Genomic DNA, 17,567 nt, shown 5'->3' with positions numbered 1-17,567 from the left:
AAGACCCTGTGGGGTCCTTCCTGAAGCCCATCCCGGCCCGTGGCTTCTGACCATCGGGGGTTATTTTCACTCTTGGCCTTTTCCAGGATGGCTTCCGGCCAGGTCAGGCCCTGGACGTCTTTCTCAACTCTGGTGGTGACTCCTGTGTGCATCTCGTGACCCGGTGGCTGTCACTAACCCAGTCCATGAGCCTCGTGACTTGGGCTATTTAGGTAACTGTCCCCATCCCAACACACACACACACACACACCCTGTCCCTCAATCCCTCCACGCCAAGGAGACATTTCCAGGCCGATCATATTACTCTGCTCTGTGCTCCAGGCTGGCCGCAGGGCTGGGGAATGCAGAGGTCACTCCGACAGCCTGACCCCACCCATCACTTTTCCTCATCCCCCAAATAGGCCACTGCCCAGGCCTGGCTAATTCTTCTTTGCCTTTTGTACAGAAATCCTCCCAACTAGCCTGGACATCCTCAAGGGTCGAGATGGTGCCTTGCTCCCCGGGTTCCCAGACCCTGGCGGGAAGCAGACGCTGGGTCCTTGGGGATGATGGGTTGGTGGCTATCCATGCCAGCTGCTGGGGTCGGGCCTTGGCCCAGGGGCCCATTCCTATGGGCATGTTCTCAGTCCCCCTCACGTGACTGGGAGCAGATGCCCGGCTAGCTGCTGTGAGGACGAGAGGTAGGTAACAGGCCTTCTGTGGGCGGGAAAGCCGCGGCTCACACAGCTTAACCACTTGCCCACAAGTTCTTCCGCGGTGAGAATGCCAACCAGGTAGCGCCTGGCTTCTCCTCTCTGGCCCCGGCCATCTGACCAGGTGAAACTGGGAGCCAACCCACACTTAGGAGACTTGGACCATTTCCCACCCGGATCACCGTGAGCACCTCTGAGCCAGCCTGCTGCCTGTTCTCACAGCCCCATCCGGGACCCCAGCGTGGTCCTTCTCCTCTGAATGTTCCTCCCGCCTCCTCCCCTGCTCAAATCTCACCCGGGGCTTCCTGCTGCCCATATTCACCAAGATGGCCGACAGGCCCTCTCGACCCAGAGCTGCCCAGTTCTGCAACCCTGACCTCTCTCCAGTCGCCCCTGTGGCCACCTGTCCGTTCTCTAGCTGTCTCCCATAGACTCTAAGCTCACCCATGGGCTGCGGGCTCCCTCGGGGCCGAGGCTGGGTCTTGGACTTGGTTTCTCATCTTGACCTTTCTGTTGCTCCAGGACAGGACAGGGAGAGACATGTCTCCTTCATGTCCAGCCCCATGGTGAAAAGGTATTTCTGGGGTCAGCCTCGGGCTGGGTGGTACCTCCTGTTAGCACTGCAAGGTAAGACCAAGGAAGTGCACCCCGTCTGTCTGTCTGTCTGCTTTCCTTCGTCCTTTCCTGCTTCATGTTAACTTGTTAACTATCCTTCCCAGAGATGGAGGAGATCTGTTACCACCCCCCGAGACACTGATTCTCTCACATTCCAGGGAGCCAGCTCCTCCTTAGAGTGTTCCGGTGGGGGTCCCTTTGAGGGGGTGCCTCCGATGCCACCTGCCACCCGCAAAGCCTGCCTGGCTTGACTTTGCAGGGGACTCCAGCTGTTGGCCATCTTCCCACACTGAGGAGTCAAGCTGGACCCTCCTGATATCCTCTGGTGACGGAGAAGGAAGAAGAAAGGGGGAGAAAAGAGAAGAGGCGGCAGCAGGGAGGGCCCCGTGGCAGGCGTGTGTCCTTTGCACCGGGGTCACCTCATTGTCTCGTGCTCACCCGGTCCCTCCCCTGCCTGCTCTCCCCTCTCCTCACTTTCTGCCTGGTGGAAGGGTGACAGGTTCCAAGGCCATCTCACACGGTCCTAAATTACAGGCGCCTGCCTCCTGGAGTGGGTTGAAGTGTCCTCCCGGGACCTTAGTTAAGACGATGTCCCCTGGGGTAGGTGGGCCCCTGCTCCACAGGACTGTGACCTTACCCGAGGAATATCATGTGCTGAGACAGACTCACACAGAGGGAAGACAATGTGAGGTCACGGGGAGGAGGCCACCTGCTCGTGAAGGGACACCGGGGGCTGCCAGAAGCAGAGAGGCATAGAACAGATTCTCGCTCACGGCCCTTGGAAGGAATCCACCCGGCTGAGGCTTTGATGTGAACTTCTGGCCTCCAGAACTCCAAGAGAAGAAATGTATGCTGAAGGAGCCACCTCGTTTGGTAGGGTGTCACGGCAGGTCCTGCAGCCTAGATCCAGAAAGTCCCCCACAGGCCCATGTGTTAGAAGCTCGGTCCCTAGGGTTGTACTATTGGGAGGTGCTGGGCCTTTAAGAGGCGGGGTCTAGTGGGAGGTCTTTAGCTCATTGAGGATTGTGGGACCAGGGCCCTCTGGCCTCTTTTGTTTCCTGGTAAAGAGTAAGTAGGAGTGTCACCCCAATGCCATGATGGGCTGCCTCACTTTAGGCCCAAAGCAAAGGGTCAGTCAATCATGGACTGGAACCCCACTCCCCCCAAATAAAAACTGGGAGCCAAAATAAATCTTCTCTTAGTAAGTTAATTATCTCGGGTATTTTGTTATAGTGACGGAAAGTTGGGTAACACAGCAGCCCTAGGAAACAAACATGCCTCTCGTCTAAGAGTTACACCCCACATCCCAACTGCAAGGTGGATTTCCTCACATTTCAGAAGGGGGACATGGGCACCTCGAGGTGACAGTCACGGGCCTGGTGTCCCACAGTATGCCTGAGCTTGGAGCGTTTCCAGGTAGGAGCAGCCCAACGCACCACGGGGCTGCCTCTTACTGTCCTTTCTGCTTTGTTGAATCTGTGTCCCTGTGGGTGGAGAGCGGAGACAGTGTCCCCAGCAAAGGCTCTAACTGACATGAGCTGATTGTTCAGGCCAACGACCCTGGGTTGGTGGCCAGGACCCAGGAGGTGCCCTGGGCTGAAGGCACCCATTTCAGTGGGTTGTGGGTTTGTGCGGGTGACTGTGCGGGGGAGGACATCCCCATCAGACTGTCAGCCGGGTCCTTCTCTGCCCATCAAAGTCATGGTGGAGAAAACCCACGATTGCTGCCTTTCCAGGGGACAAAGCCAAGAAGCCACCAATTACAGATGGCTGCATGGCTCACTGGTTTCCCCTGTTGGTAGACTGTCTCAGAATTCTAGGAAGGAGACCCACCATCTAATTATGGGACACCCACGTGCTGTCGTGGATGGGATAGTCCCAGTGTTCTCAGCAGCCCCCCTGGAGGATATGCCCAGAAACCTCAGAGGACTTCGACAGGGAAGGACTCATGCTCAGAGAGGGTCAGCTCAGCAAGTCCGCACACAGCCGCCCAAGGCTGGGAGCAGAGCTACCGAAGTAGAGGTCATCAGGGCCACCTGACACTCCCACTGCATCCACCCAGCCACTAATGTAGCCCTGGGAGCTCTGGTCCGACAATGCACGACCTTACTACATAATCCTTGGGGTGTGAGTGACAGCTGACCCTGAGTAGAATCTTCTCACACAGAGAACATGACTTTTAGTATTAAATGGACCCAGGCTCAAGTCCTGGCTATACAGTTTCCTGAATGATGCTGGCCAAGAAACTTTACCTCTCTGAGCCTCAGTGTCTTCATCTGTAAAATGGACATATAGGGGGCCTTCCCTCGTTTGTTTAAAAATGCTAACATAGCTGACGTTAGGCTAAGTGGAAAAAGCCAGACATGGGCTACTGGGTGGTGTCTGCACCAGGCGGGTTGTGGCTGGAGGAAGGCGTGGCTGGTGGAAGCAGATCACAGGGGTGTGGCCTTGGCCTGTCTTTGTCCCGGCCCTCCCCAACCCAACTCTCACTTTCTGACTGCCACGAGCTGAGCAGCTTTCCTGTCACCCCCTTCTGCCATGATGTTCTGCCTCACCTCGGGCCCAGAGCAATGGAGTCAGTCAACTATCCACTGAGACTTCTGAAACCATGAGCCCCAAATAAACTTTTCTTCCTTTCAAGTTGTTCCTATCAGGTATTTTAGCAATGAAAACCCAGCTAATACAGTGCTAATGTGAGCAACTGCGTGACTTGAACTGTAGCCCTAAGATCAAAAGTTCAGGGTGTACGTGAGTCTCTCCTCTGTGATTCTCACAGGGCTCCGCTGTGCATAAAGGGATCACCTCGTAAGTGTGATCTAAGCAGGCTGCTCACGCCCAGGGGCCAAGAGAAGGGACCCACCAGTGACTGAGTCCTACTGTGTGCCAGACTGACATACACTATCTCTATCTTGTGCTACAGCCAATGGGCAGAGTAGGCATCATCCTTATTACCATTTTCTAGATGAGGAAACTGAGTCTCTGAGATGTCACATTAGAGACCGACACTGAGCTCTGCCACGTGCCTGTCCCACCGTGGCTAAGGACTGGGATTCCAGCTCAAGTCTGTCTGATCCCAAGCTGGTGCCACTCTGGCACTGTGCCGTCTATGTGAATGGAGTCGGGTGACCTGGCAAGGAAATGTACACCCTGTCCTTGGTCCAGGGCTCAGCAAGCCAGGCATCGAGGTGTCAGAGTCCATGAGAGGATCCCTCTCTAAATACGTGGGCCCTGCCCCCAGGTACACAGAGCAGCCCACCAAACTCAGCTGGGCCAAGTCCCCATGTCCCCTCCAGAAGAGTCGGCTTTGCTGCCCTGTGTCCACTTAGATGGTTCTTGTCCCCTGCATTCTGCTGTGTGCTACCTTAGGGCCAGGGAGCCATGGCAAGCCTGGGTCTTGGGGACATGTGGTGTTCTGGCTCTGCCACTTATCAGCTATGTGACCTTGAAATATTCACTTAACCCCCACGAGTCTCACTTTCTCCATTTGCGACATGAAGCTAATGGCACCTAATTTGCGTGCCAGGAGATGAAGTCTCCCTCTTGTTCTTCCTCCTGCCAGGGGCACCCTCTCTGCTCTCTCCATCCGAGACTTAGTCTCCTACCCGTAAGAACCCAATAAACCCGGGGCGAAGATTAACGCGGCTGCTGTCCTGGTGCAATTAGCCACCGCGCATGCGCAACGCCCCCTCTTGCCCGGACTCTCAGCTCCTGGAAGGCGGTGATTTTTCAACTTCCTATCCCCGGCACCTACCGTCGTCACTGGAGCATAATGTGTCCTTAGGAAATGTTTGTTGCTGAATAATAAATTCAAAGAAAGGCCAGCATACACCACCGATGCTAAGCAGCTGAAATTCAGAGCCCCCAAACCATTCTGTAAGTATAAGTTTTCAGAAGAATCAGACTTTTTTTTTTTTTTTTTTCTCTTTGCAGTGCTGATTAGACCCAGGACCTCATGCATGCCAGGCAAGTACTCCATCACTGAGCTCAATTTCCAGCCCCAGAGACATTAGAGAGTGAAATATCTTCCCTTGGTTATTGAGAGAGCTGGGGACAAATTGGGACAAGAACTTCAGGGCTCCGTGCAATGAAGCCAATCAAATAATCCCACATTTTTTTTTCTCTTTTTGTGGTCCTGGGGTCTAAACTCACGGGTGCTCTATCCCTGGGCTTTATCTCCAGCCATTTTTATTTATTTATTTTTTTCATTTTTGAGATCTGTCTCAAAAGATGCTGAGGCTGGCCTTGAACTTGTGATCCTCCTGCCTCAGCCTCTGAGTGGCTGGGATCACAGGCATGTGTCACTGTGCCCAGTTCCATGGTACATGTTTTGATGGCATGTGTCCACTACACTAGGGATGAAAAGGTCACATACCATCTATCCTTCCAACCACTAATCTTTCACTCACTGATGTATCCATCCCATCCTTCCAGTTATTTATCTAACATTTCATCCATCCATCCATCCATCCATCCATCCATCCCTCAGTCCATCTGTCCACATACACACCAACCATGAGCATCTCCATGGAACAGTTCACCTTCCAAGCATTGCTCTGGGCTATTGCTGAATGACACCTGGACGCCACCTTTAGGGAATCTGCATTTGAACGAGTGAGTCAATGAGCAATCTCTGTTCAGTATGACCTGGGAGTGGAGAGGGAGGAGCACAGAGGCTGTGGGAGATAAGATTCAGAGGGGTCGGGAAGGCTTCTGGGTGAGGTGTGGCAGCTGCCTCGGCCAAGGCAGGCAGGGAAGGCTGTGTGGGGAAGAAGAGTCCCAGGCTGAGGGAGCAGCTGTGTAGAGAAAGGACAGAAGACACCTGCTGACCTGGGAAATCCAGGTGATTCTCTCTGGCTGGATCATGCACCCTTAAGCCGAAAGGAAAGAGACTTGGCCAGAGTCCAGGGCACAATTGCAAAGGGACTCAGGTTGAGCTTGAATTTGAACTTGGTCCCAAGGGACTGGGGAGCCCTGGATTGCTATTGAGGAGTTTTGAGGGGGGACTTTAGGAAGATCCCTTTCCCAGGAAATGGTTCTCTTTTTGAACCAGGATCAGCCCCCGGGGGGCGAGCTCTCCAACTTGGGCATGGGAGCAGATAGCCTCTGCCTAATGCACCCTGGTCTCCCTGTCCCTTTCCTAGGACCGCCTTTCACCTGGTTGAAAACCTAGCCATGTCGATGGGAGGGAAGCTAATGCTTCAGATGGTCTTTGGTCTTCTCCCCCAGGAAGCTTGCTTGAAGCGCTGGTGGGACGTTCAGATTCCAAAAGCAGGAGAGAAATCCTGTGGCGCATAATTCAGGGTGGTGATGTCCCCTGGGGCTGTACCATGGCCTCTCACTGGGGACAGGCTTGCCTCACACCATTCTCACTCCCCTCTCTGGCCACAAGGAAGGCCAGGAGCTCATTTTCCAAAATCGAGACCAGGGTGGGTGTACGTGCTGTAGCCCCAGGACAGAGCACAGACTTACTGCTCCCTTACTATGTGCCAAGGCATTGCGGTTTGGCCACGTAAGAGAAGCTGAAGCAGGTTCCTGCTTCCCAAGGGCTTATCATGGTACTAGGTGGGTGGGATGCACCCACCCAAAGATGCCGTTGTCAACATGGAGAAGGCAGAGCATGGGGAGCAGCCCCAACATCTCCTCTGAAGGGGTGCAGTGTTCAAACACACCACCTGTAATGGATGGGAAAGAAGGAAAAGTGTGTGTGGCATCTCGTAAAGTTGCCACAGTAACCAGTGTGGAACTAAAAATAGGAGCAGACCTCGATTGGAAGAGCAGGGCAAGAAATGTCAACAGATAAGGTCGTACGTCTGAACATCAGTCAATGGCGAGGGTAAACGTGGTACCCAGAGATGGAGAGATAACAGCAGAGGAAGCAGTTAGAAGCTAAAGAATGGGAGCCCCTGGGACACAGGATAAAAGCAGGAAGGGTGGGCAGGGAACTGTTTCCTATCGCAAAGATTTTTCTCTCAATGGATGACTTTTTCACTGTGTGCATGTTTGTACATAAAAGAAGTGAACAAATATAGATAAATCTGTTGGGTTGGATGGAGTCAAGAGCAGAGAGCGGGCGTGGGGCAGGCAGTTAATGCTGTTCCATGTGGAGTAAGGAGTCTGAGAATATCCTTCAGGGGAACTTGAACTTGGGTGGGAAAAAAATGACGTCTTTATTTTGTACTAACCTCTATCTGAAATTTAGCATCTGTGGTTACAGCAAATAGAGCCCCAAAGCCACAGTGCTAGCTGTTGTCAGTAGCCGTGACTGTGTCCCCAACAGAAGTTCGAAGTATTTTCGTATCACCTCACAGTCGTTGTGAATATCTCCAAATAGTTAGGCTCAGCCTGATTTTAAAATTGCAGTATTTCTTAGGCTCACAGCTGGGTCCTGATCATGAATGTATTAACAAGAAAACATGCAACCATGTCACGAGAAATTACCATCTCACATTAGCCTCCTTCCAATAAATTCTCGACAAGGATATTTCAAGAGGGCTGGTTCACTGGCCATCCTGAGTGTTATGCTTTATGCAATTAAACACATTATTCTGAGAAGCGGTCTGTGGGCTTCCCCAGACTGCCCAGGGCTCTGTGGCATTAAATAGGCGGAGAACCCATGGTGGAGTCTTCACAGGCTGAGGGAAGTGGGGACCCAGATGGGCGGAGAGGCAGATAGCAAGAAATCCAGAGGAGTCCCCATGTCCCAAATCACGCAGCTGTAGCCGCCACGGGGACCTCACTCAGAGTTCAGCTTCGACAATAGCCAGGGAGGGTACTCCTGCTGTTTACCTGCCAGTCTAGGAAGCACAGCCCAGATGTGCTCAGGGACTAATCTCAGGCCCACAGCTGGCAAGGCGTGCAGCTAGGAATTAGAGGAGAGGCTGCCTGCCTTCCGCCTGGGCCGGGACTCACCCGTCCCTACTGCCAAGTACGTTGGAAGGTCTCGGTCTCGCTTGATGGATGAAGCAACCAAGGGTCAGACCAGCCCAGGGGAGCCCCATCCGGCGTCTCTGCGTGCCCGGGGAAAGCAGCTGAGGTTTCCTCCCTTGGTTGCCTGCGGATTCCTTCCTCCTCACGGACGGCAGCCCAGGGGCTGGGAAGGTCGGGAGCTTTAAGCCAGATCCCTGGGCATCGCCATGAAGTTCAAACCCACCTAGTGTTTCTTTAACGCTTTGCTCAGGTCCTTCCTTCCACTTTTAGCCTTTGGCACCCACCCAGCATGGAACCCGAATGCCCCCTAATATCCTCATTAGACTCCCTCATTTGAACCCATTCCCTCCAACAGTGCAAGATGCACTTGAACTTGAACTTGTCCAGTTGGGATTCCCCGAAGCCCACAAAACACCATGCTTGTGCTGTGACCCTATGTTTTAATTTGTAGGATTTTGCCAGCATCCTTTCCTGGATTAACTGAGACCTCTCTTCTCTCTAAGCATAGCTTCTGGTGCCCGTTCTGCGTGGTGTTCATGAGGGCCACTCTGCTGTGAGGCCCCACTGTCCTTAAGGCACAGTAATGAGGAAAGGCTGGGGATGAGTCTCAGAAACAGTCCCCCGTGGGTCTGGCTAAAGGCCGAGGCCCCACCATGCCCTGTGAACAGAGGATTTCCACCAGCATAGGAGGAGAGAGCGGTGAAAAACCAAGTCACCACCATGGGAGACTCAAAAGAAGCTTCTGGAAGTCAAAGAAATCTGTGCTAACTAAGCTCTTAAAGAAGAAGAGAAATGCCCTTGGCCGCATGTCCTACACTTACTTTGTGAGTGGCAATGTTGTCTCAGCAGAAGGTCAGGCTACACATCACGCCCACGTTTCAAATGTGAATTTACTGGTCGGGCGATGGTGATGGTGTTGAATGTGCGGATTGTTGTGGTTTTACAGCCGCCTGTGAGGCGGAGAGTGAGGAGCCCACGCCTGCTTTTATGCTGGTACATGTTTCAACAACATCAGGATAAAAATATTCCATGGCAACCCTGGAGCGGGGTGGAGTCTGCATGGACACGTGCCCTTTAAAAGCTGAGACACCGAGGTGCGGGTCCCTCTGTGGGCCATGTCCACTGCTCAAAAACTGCTGGCCATTTGGAGATAACATTCCAAATGCTTAGGCTGGCCCCGACATCTTGCTGGTTTCTGTGGCCAGACCCTCTGCTTTGGGTTAGTGTAATGTCCTTCAAGAGGCCTTAAGAATATCCAGTAACACTTCCCCAGAGAGGTGGGGCATGCCAGATGCTTCGACCACCACCTAAAGCCCTGGTAGGTGCTTGGTAAACGAGGTCCTTCTGTCCTGTGGGACCAGGGACAGAGGTCCAATGGTGCATAAACCCTCGCCTGGTGTTCCTGTCTCCACGTCTTAAGTTCATGGGGACAGAAAGGAAATCGAGGTACAGATGTTAGCCAGAGTGGAGAGGCACCCCCAAAGGAGTTTTGAGGCAGTGTTCCAAACTGTTGCGGGGAAGAACATTCTGGATGGGGGAGCACACAGGCTTGGGTAAGGTCCAGCTCTGTGTGACCTTGGGTGAACTATTTAGCCACTCCGAGTGTCTGGTTCCTGGTGTGTTCATCCAGCCCTGAGCAGACAGGAGGGTGGAGGAGGCCAGGGGTGTAGCAAGTGGGGTGTCACCATTGCCAGAGGAACAATGATGAGTTGGAGCTGCATAGTTGCTCAAAGAGCCAGCAAAGGAGGGAAAGGCAGACGGGGAGAGGCAGAGCAGCAGAGTAACTCTGTCCCCTCCCCAGACCTAACTCAGGGACAGTCCCCAAGATATTTCCGTCCCATCTCCATACACAGCCTCCTGGACCTGATTTGGTGGTGGCCGAGGACCCAGCAGGGATGATGGAAGAGACCAATGCCAGGTTCCTGGGGAGATGAGGGAGTTCCCAGGGGGGGCCATAGCACAGGGTGTGCGGAGCAAGCGTGTCCATGCTGGGTTGGGCTGGTGCAGCTGGATGGCACTGGGCTCACTGAGGGCTCATAGCTCAGCTGCGACCCTCAATCCCTCCCAGAGACAAACGGCTCAGGAGGGCTCCTCTCGACTGCGTTTCTCACCTCCCCTATGGAGGAGAAGATGGGAGAAGCTCTTCTAAGGCACCGGGATGTGAGCAATGTGATTGCGGAGGTAGGGACATCTCATGCCTTTCTGTGGGCTCTGAGCCGGCGCGGCAGGAGGAGAGTGAATGGGCCAGCAGGTGGGGGAATGAGGGAGTGATGGAGACGGCAGGTGGTACCCAGGCAGAAGGACACGGCAATGATGGATGCGCAGTGGATCATGGGTAGATGAATGGCTGAGTGAGAGGACGGACAGAGGATGACGGACAGCTGGATGGCATGAAGTGGGGTCTTCATGCGGCAGGTGTGAGACGGCTCTCCTTAGAGAGGCCTGAGTGCAGTAGGTCGCCTCGGGAACCTGGAGTCTGTAAAGGTTTCCGCATTCCCAGAATCGATGAGAAGCTCGGTGTGTCTAAACCACAGTGATCTGGGTATGGGGCTGGCAGGGGTTCCCGTGTGACCAGCCCCAGTGAACACCTGGCACGCGGAGTCTATTACGAATTTCTCATTCACACCTGGTGCCACAATTTGTCGCTCCAGGAATGAAGTGTGCCCTGTGTGACTCCACTTGGCTCCTGGTTTCCTCTGGACTTGACCCCACTGCTCCTTTCCTTTGGTGATTTGGCTTTGCATCCTTTCCCTATAATCAACCCATGAGCATGACTACCAGGTGAATCCTGAGTCCTAGTGAATCATCCGAACTGGGGGTAGTCTTGGGGACCCCAACCCCAGAGAGATGGATGGATGGACATATGAATTGGTAAGTGGCTATAAAGGATACGTGGATGGGTGAATGACAGTTGATAAATGGATGAGTAGGTGGATGGGTGGAGGGACAGATGAGTGACTAGGTGGATAGCGAGAAGAGATGACAGACAGGAAGGATGGGTGGATGGGTGGGTGGGTGGGTGGGTGGGTAGATGAATGGAAGGCTGATAGATATGGGGATAGGTGGATGGATGAATAGATGAATGACAAGGTAGATATATGGGTAGATGACTGAAAGAATGGCTGAATGACTGATGGATAGATGATGAATGAATGGATGATGGATGGATGATGGATGGATGGATGAATGTTTGATGGATGGATGGATGATGGATGGATGGACAGATGGATGATGGATGGATTATGGATGGATGGATGGATGAATGGTGGATGGATGGATGATGGATGGACAGATGGATGATGGATGGATGATGGATAGATGATGGATGGATGGATGCAGGATGGATGGATAGATGTGTGTGTGTGTGTGTGTGTGTGTGTGTGTGTGTTGAAGGACATGGGAGAGGGTGGTTTAAATCTTTCAGGTGCTTTAGAGACCACAGATTTTAATGGCCACTGAACTTCATCAAAGGCCTCCTATAGCTAACTTTCTAGTTGGGAACGTCCCTGTGTGGGGGTTTTGCTTGGCAGGGTCAGGATGTACTGTAGTCGGCCCTGGTTGCATACTCCTGTGGACAGCTGGAGGCCCACTGCCATGTCTGGTGGTGCCCATTGTGAACAGGAAGGTTGTTTGGGGCACCAGCTCAGAGTGCAGGGGCAGAGTGAGCAGAACATGTGCCTCCTGAATCTGTGGGACTCACTGGTCAACAAGATTCCAGCCTCTTTAGAACCAATTTGGTTTTCTCTAGTTTGAGGTTTGACTGTGAGAATAAGAATTTTCTTCCTAATTGAACAGCGATTTTAAAGATGCACTTGGCAGGTGGGGGTATCAGAGGACTTCTCACACATGTCTCCACACCCTGTCTCAAAGCCCCCGTCACACGTGCCCTTAAACACGTCCTTGCACAAAAGCAGACCCTTGCACGGTCCCCTCTGACGCTACGTGCACATGGGCCCAGACACAGATCTTCTGAGCTCACTTCTTCACTGGTATTTTCTTGCAGCGGGCACACGCCCACACTCCCCACTCTCCACCCACGTCCTCCTATTCCCGGACACAGACCCCTCACAAACACAAGCGCGGGCACGCGCACACACACACACACACCTATGACCCTCAGATACTCCCTGGCACCCACATACACCCACGCACACCCGTGTGCACCACGCTCACACCCAGGCACACCCACACACTCCCACCACATTCACCTGAGGCCACACTCTGCACCCTCGTTCGATGGCACCGGGTTCGCCCAGCCTCCCTTCCCAGTGGCACCGTGGCCACGTCCCGCCAGCCCGTGTCTCCACAGGTCTGCGGCAGGCCTCGCCCACCGACGCTCCACAGTGACTGCCTCGATGTCAGGGGCTCTCAGCGTCCTGCCCCTGCCCCTGCCCCTGGCCCTGGCCCTGCTCCTCCCCGTGCCCTTGGCTGTTCCACGGCTCCTCCGTGAACTCCGCACTCGGGAGCGCGGGGACCCTCTCTCTGATTCCGTGCCACCCTCCGAGCGCAGTGTGGGACTGGCGTTGAAGAAACACTGCTGAATGGGGGCGAGCGGGACTTGAGGTCTAGAGATGGTCTCGGACTGGGCCCCGGGTTTGGGGGTGAGGCGAGGGGCCTCGCTGCCCTCGGTCCCCCTCCAGCTCTCCGCCGGGCGCAGCCTCACCCCAGCGCGCCCGGCCTTGCGGGTCCTGCCTCCCCAAAGCACTGACACCAGCGTGCTGGGTTGGGTCTTTGGGGTGAGAAGCAAGACCTGCCCTGGCCGCCGTATTTCTGGCTCCTCCCCTGGAGCCTCCCAGGGAGCCCCGGAGTTCAGCAGGGAAGGACCCGGATCTTCGCAGCCGCACGGGCCCCTGTGACGGGACCCAGCCAGGGTCCAGCACACCGCCCTGGGCCTCATCCAGGAACTGGACCGCACCACTTCCACACCAGTCCTACCAGCCTCCCGGAAGGGAGCCCGAGTGGCATCCCCAGCCTCCAGCCGGGGACGCAGAGGCTCCGGGAGCGAAGGGCTAGCGGTCAACAGCGGGCAAGCGCGGCGCTAGGATCTGAACGGGTCCCCAGGCTCCTCTGCCCCGTTTCTGCGCTGGGTCTGGGGCCCCCTCCTGGGCTCCCTTGGCATTTGCTGCTTCCTTTCAGGTCATCATCCGCCTCCCTCCCTGATCCGAGAGGGGCCACTCGGGCAGTGCAGTGAGTAACCTGAGGACCGCACCCAAGTGTCCCTGGCCAGGCCAGGACATCCGCGCTCCAGCTCCTGACGTCCCTTCTGGTAGAGGAAGCTGGCCGGTCTGTAAACTGTGATACCCCACAACCCACCACCCGCCACCACGGAGCTCGGCCTGAGCTAATGATTGACACATGGCCACTGACAAGGCCTGCCCTGGCCTCCCGAGGTGACTCCCAGAGGCAGCCCCCTGCCCAGGCCCCACGGGTGCTGAGCCTCTTCTGCCGGCCTCCGGCCTCCTGCACTTGCCCTTTCATGAAATTCCTTCCGCCAGACTCCATGCAGGCACAAAGGCCGGAAAGCCTGACCAGAGCAGGCAGGTTCAGCCAGTTGCCACCGAGACCCCAGGGCCCCAGCTGGGACTACGGTAGGAACTCTTGCTGGAAAGGCAAGGGGCTCCCCCACCGGGAGAATGCTCAGGGCATGTGACCCCAGCCACGGAGAACAACTTCACTCTGCACTTAGGCCTCTCCCCCTGGGCTGGATGGTGCCTGGTATACAGTCGGAGCTTAGTGAAGTTTGCTGAATGGATTCTGGAAGGGATGCCTGAGAGAAAGCGCCATCTCCCCCGACCCAGGTCTCCTTCACGGTCACCCTGTGCATCACCTGCCAGGTGTCCGTCCCTGTCCTGTCCCCCTTGGCTGGCTATGACTTCCTACCAAAGTGCTTTGTCAGCTGCCTGGTCAACTCGGGCGTTCAGAAGGGCACCCAACCCCCAGGGGTAAGAAATCAAAGACAGCCTGGCCCTCGGGGGAGACCCCCACCTGGCTTCGCCCAGGATGGCTCAGCTCTGGGCCATCCCCTCAAGCGTGTTTGGACCAAAGGCTCCTGGCTGCCAAGTCCAAGAAGCCCTCCAAGAAGCCTGTCACCAAGGCTGTGGGGAGCTGGGTCGCTCTCCTCGGTCTCAGTTCCTCTAGGTGAAGTGGGAAATCCTCAGCCACCCAGCAGAGAGGACCGGGCAAGAATTCAGCAAGCTGAGGCAAGCGTGGTGCCCGGGTCATGGCGCGTAAGAAACGGGAGCTCCTCAGATTTACCGGCGACCTGAGCGCGCGTCTCAGGCAGGCTTGGTCATCGATTGTCAAAACAATCCCACTGCCTTTGGGACAAGTCCGAGTGTGAAGCCCGTCTTGTCCTGGTGCAGAGGGTTCCCATGGACCCCATCATGACCGCCCTCACTGGCTTCAGCGGGAGTCACCAATTCCAGGTGGACATGCTGAGTGGCGTTGCCAAGTGGGGCCCTGATTCTTTGCTAAAAGGAGCCCACCTGCCTGGTAAAGTGTCCCTCTGCCTGGTAAGTCGCTGCCGTCTTCTGGGCCCAAGCTCTGTGGGCACAGGCAGCGGGGGAACGGGAAGAGATGACGCTTCTGGCGTCCAGGTTGGCAGGAGCGGTCAGAGGAGAGCCGGGCTTCCAGGCTGCTCCGTAAACCCCGGGGCGCGGGTGAGGGACACAGGGGTGCAGGGGCGCGGGGCGAGCTGCACCACCAGCCTCGGCACCCAGCAGGGTGGGCTCGGTGGGTGTTGGTTGAGTGAAGGACTGAATTGGGGCGTGGCTGCCCCATCTCCAGGGCAGCCCCAGGTCCTGGCAGGGCACAGGCTCTGGTGCACCCAACCAACTGGACGGAGCTGGGTTTTCAGGAGGCAGCTGGGCTTCCCCCAGGCCGCCCCTCCCTGCCTCCCACTGGCCTCATGCTCAGACACGGTTCCAGGGACCCGGTGCTCTGGGGCGGCCGCCAGCCTGCATGGCCTTGGGAGGCGGGAAAGCAGCCCCGGGACACAGCCAGTTAACCCCGTGAACCGGCAGCTGGGGGCTGCTCAGTGGATTCGTGAGGACGCTCGTGGGCTACTCGCCTCGGGCAACGCTGACCCAGGCAGACGGAGCTGGAAGGCGCAGCTGCAGACTCAGTCTGTGCCAAGGAGCCCACCTGCACACGCGCGTGCACAGCGTGCACACCTGGCTCCCAGCCGTGGCCGGCCCTCCTCCCTAGCCTATGCATGTGGGCAGATGCCCACGGTGACACTCGGTGGTCACGTGCCTGCCCCTCACGCCCCACCTCCACAAGGAGGTGACGGCCACAGACCACCAGGGGGTCCCACTTCGGGGGCCCTTCATGGATATGGGGACTTCTCCCAGCCGGGAGCTGAGGCCACAGCCCGCACAGGCCCAGGGACGGCTCATGTGTCACTCACTGCTCTCCATGCAACCCTGCCACCCCAAGCCTGTCCCTTAGGCAGGCACCGCCCCCCCCTTTCTCCCCCTGGGACTGGCTCCCTGCTGAGAGCCAGGAGGTGGCTCAGCCCCTGCGGACTTGCCAGCCTGGGGCTGGACCAGTGGCCCCAGAAGCATCTCCGGGTCCTGGGCCAGGGACCGCCACGGCCCTGCTGTGCCCTAGGACACGTGGCCCTCTGAAGCCCATGGCCTCCCCCGGAACAGCGGCCCTCACGGCCGCAGGCTCTCCAGGCTGCTCCTCGCGGGGGGCCACCCCACAGTGTGACTCTGGGCTGGTGGCCTGCAGGGACATGGCCTCAGATGCCCACACAGGATGACACAGAGAACCAGGTCCACTCATCCTGCAGACAGTTCCCCATTCACCCACCACGTCCCCCTCGACGCCGTGTGGGGAGCCTTCTGCAGCTGTGTGACCTGAGCAGCAGGACACTGACCAGCTGGGTCCCCGCGGGGAAGGCCCAGGTGCAGGGGCTCAGAGATGCTGGGCAGCCCTCAATCGCCCCAGGAGGACAATGGGCGGGAGGTGCCCCCTCCCTCGCGGGCTCCTGCCTGGGAGCAGAGCGCCCGGCGGGTACTCACCGGCTGGGCTGGGAGAGGCCTCACGGGCCTGGCGGCGTCCCCCTCAGTCGGTGCTCCCCATCTGGAGAAGCCAGCGGCACTAATCAGCCGCCCGGCGTGGTGCGGCCGAGTGACTGGGGCTTAATTGACACCAGGTGGCCCCTCCCCAGGGGCAGGCTGGGAGGCGGCTCTGCAGGCTGGGAGGCCAAGCCCCGGGCAGCCCCCGTGGTTCAGGCCTCCCAGGAGAGAGGTGCTCGCAGCCCGGCCAGCCGCCCCTCCTCCCCTGCAGGCGCCCTCTGTCCGCCCCGCCATGCTTCCTGGGCTCTGACCTTTCCTGCATTTCAGAGGTGGCAGCAGCAGGCAACCTCCTGCCCAGAAGGCGCCCGGCTCAGGTTTCCCCCAGCTGGCTGGGTCAGCCCGGAGTGGGGGCACCAGGTCTGCGTGTCCTGCCCATCCCGGCTGGATCTTGACAAGGGCTATCAGCCCACGGACTTTAATTGAACAGTTACTATGTGCCAGGTCCTGCCTGGTGCCCGCACATACCCCAGGAGGTGGGTATGGATTAACTCCATTCTGCAGGTGAAGAAAGGCTCAGAGAAGTTAAGCTTCTCCCCCAAGGTCCCACAGCAAGAGAGCCAGGACATACACCCCGCTCTGTCTGACACCAGGTCAGGGATTTTCATTACCACCTGCAAGGTAGATAACATCATCCCCATTCCTTAGACAAGCAAATTGAGGCTCGGAGGAGGAAGCTGGTCAGAGCCAAGTATGGAATTAGGATTTGCCACTAGGTGTGTTGGGCCAGGTTGGCAGGGAAAATATAGTAACTATTGAAACACAGGCCTTGTCTCCTGGCTCACCTGTGTCCCTGCTAATGTTAGGGTTCTGAGCCAGAGCTTACAGTTTAGGAAAAAGATACTGAGCTTGGAGTCAGGAGATCTTTGAGGAGCCTGCTGTGTGACCTTGAGGAAGTTACTCTACCTCTCTGGGCTTCACTGCAGCTGCTGTTAAATAACAAATGGAATACTATACAGGAAAGGCCTTGTGATTGCGGTTCACAGGGCAGAGTTGGGGAATGCCTGAGCAGCTCCCACTTTGCCCCAGTAGCCCTTCCCAGAGGCCCCCAGCCCTGCCCCTTCCCCTGACTGCAGGGCCCACCAGGGCAGTGTGACATTTCAGAACGCTCTTGGTCTAATCTGCAGCGAGGCTCTGGAGCTCTTCCGGTCTGACCTGTGGGCTCCCTGGCAGAGGCTGATGGTCCAGAGTGCACACGGGCTGGGCTCTAAAACTACTTCCAATCCGGACTCCATGCTCACCAGCTGCCTGT

General features: G+C 56.5%; 1 protein-coding gene and 1 long non-coding RNA gene across 2 annotated transcripts in view; one reads left to right on the top strand and one right to left on the bottom strand.

Annotated features, from left to right (window-relative positions):
- NOS1 (nitric oxide synthase 1) overlaps positions 1-16,549 on the bottom strand; it is a gene marked incomplete at its 3' end in the record, with an annotated part of 179,815 nt that extends 163,266 nt beyond the window's left edge. Inside the window, exon 1 of the mRNA XM_079152460.1 lies at positions 16,262-16,549. The remainder of the gene's footprint in view (positions 1-16,261) is intronic.
- LOC306667584 lies at positions 621-1,850 on the top strand. Its single transcript, XR_013765612.1, has 3 exons — positions 621-875; positions 1,220-1,319; positions 1,466-1,850. It is a non-coding gene; the product is annotated as an uncharacterized lncRNA (long non-coding RNA).
- Positions 16,550-17,567: the final 1,018 nt, after the last annotated feature.

The sequence above is a fragment of the Sciurus vulgaris genome, assembly GCF_902686455.1.
Source record: "Sciurus vulgaris genome assembly, chromosome: 8".
NCBI classification, from domain to species: Eukaryota; Metazoa; Chordata; class Mammalia; order Rodentia; family Sciuridae; genus Sciurus; species Sciurus vulgaris.
This window is presented reverse-complemented; position numbering and strand designations above follow the sequence as displayed.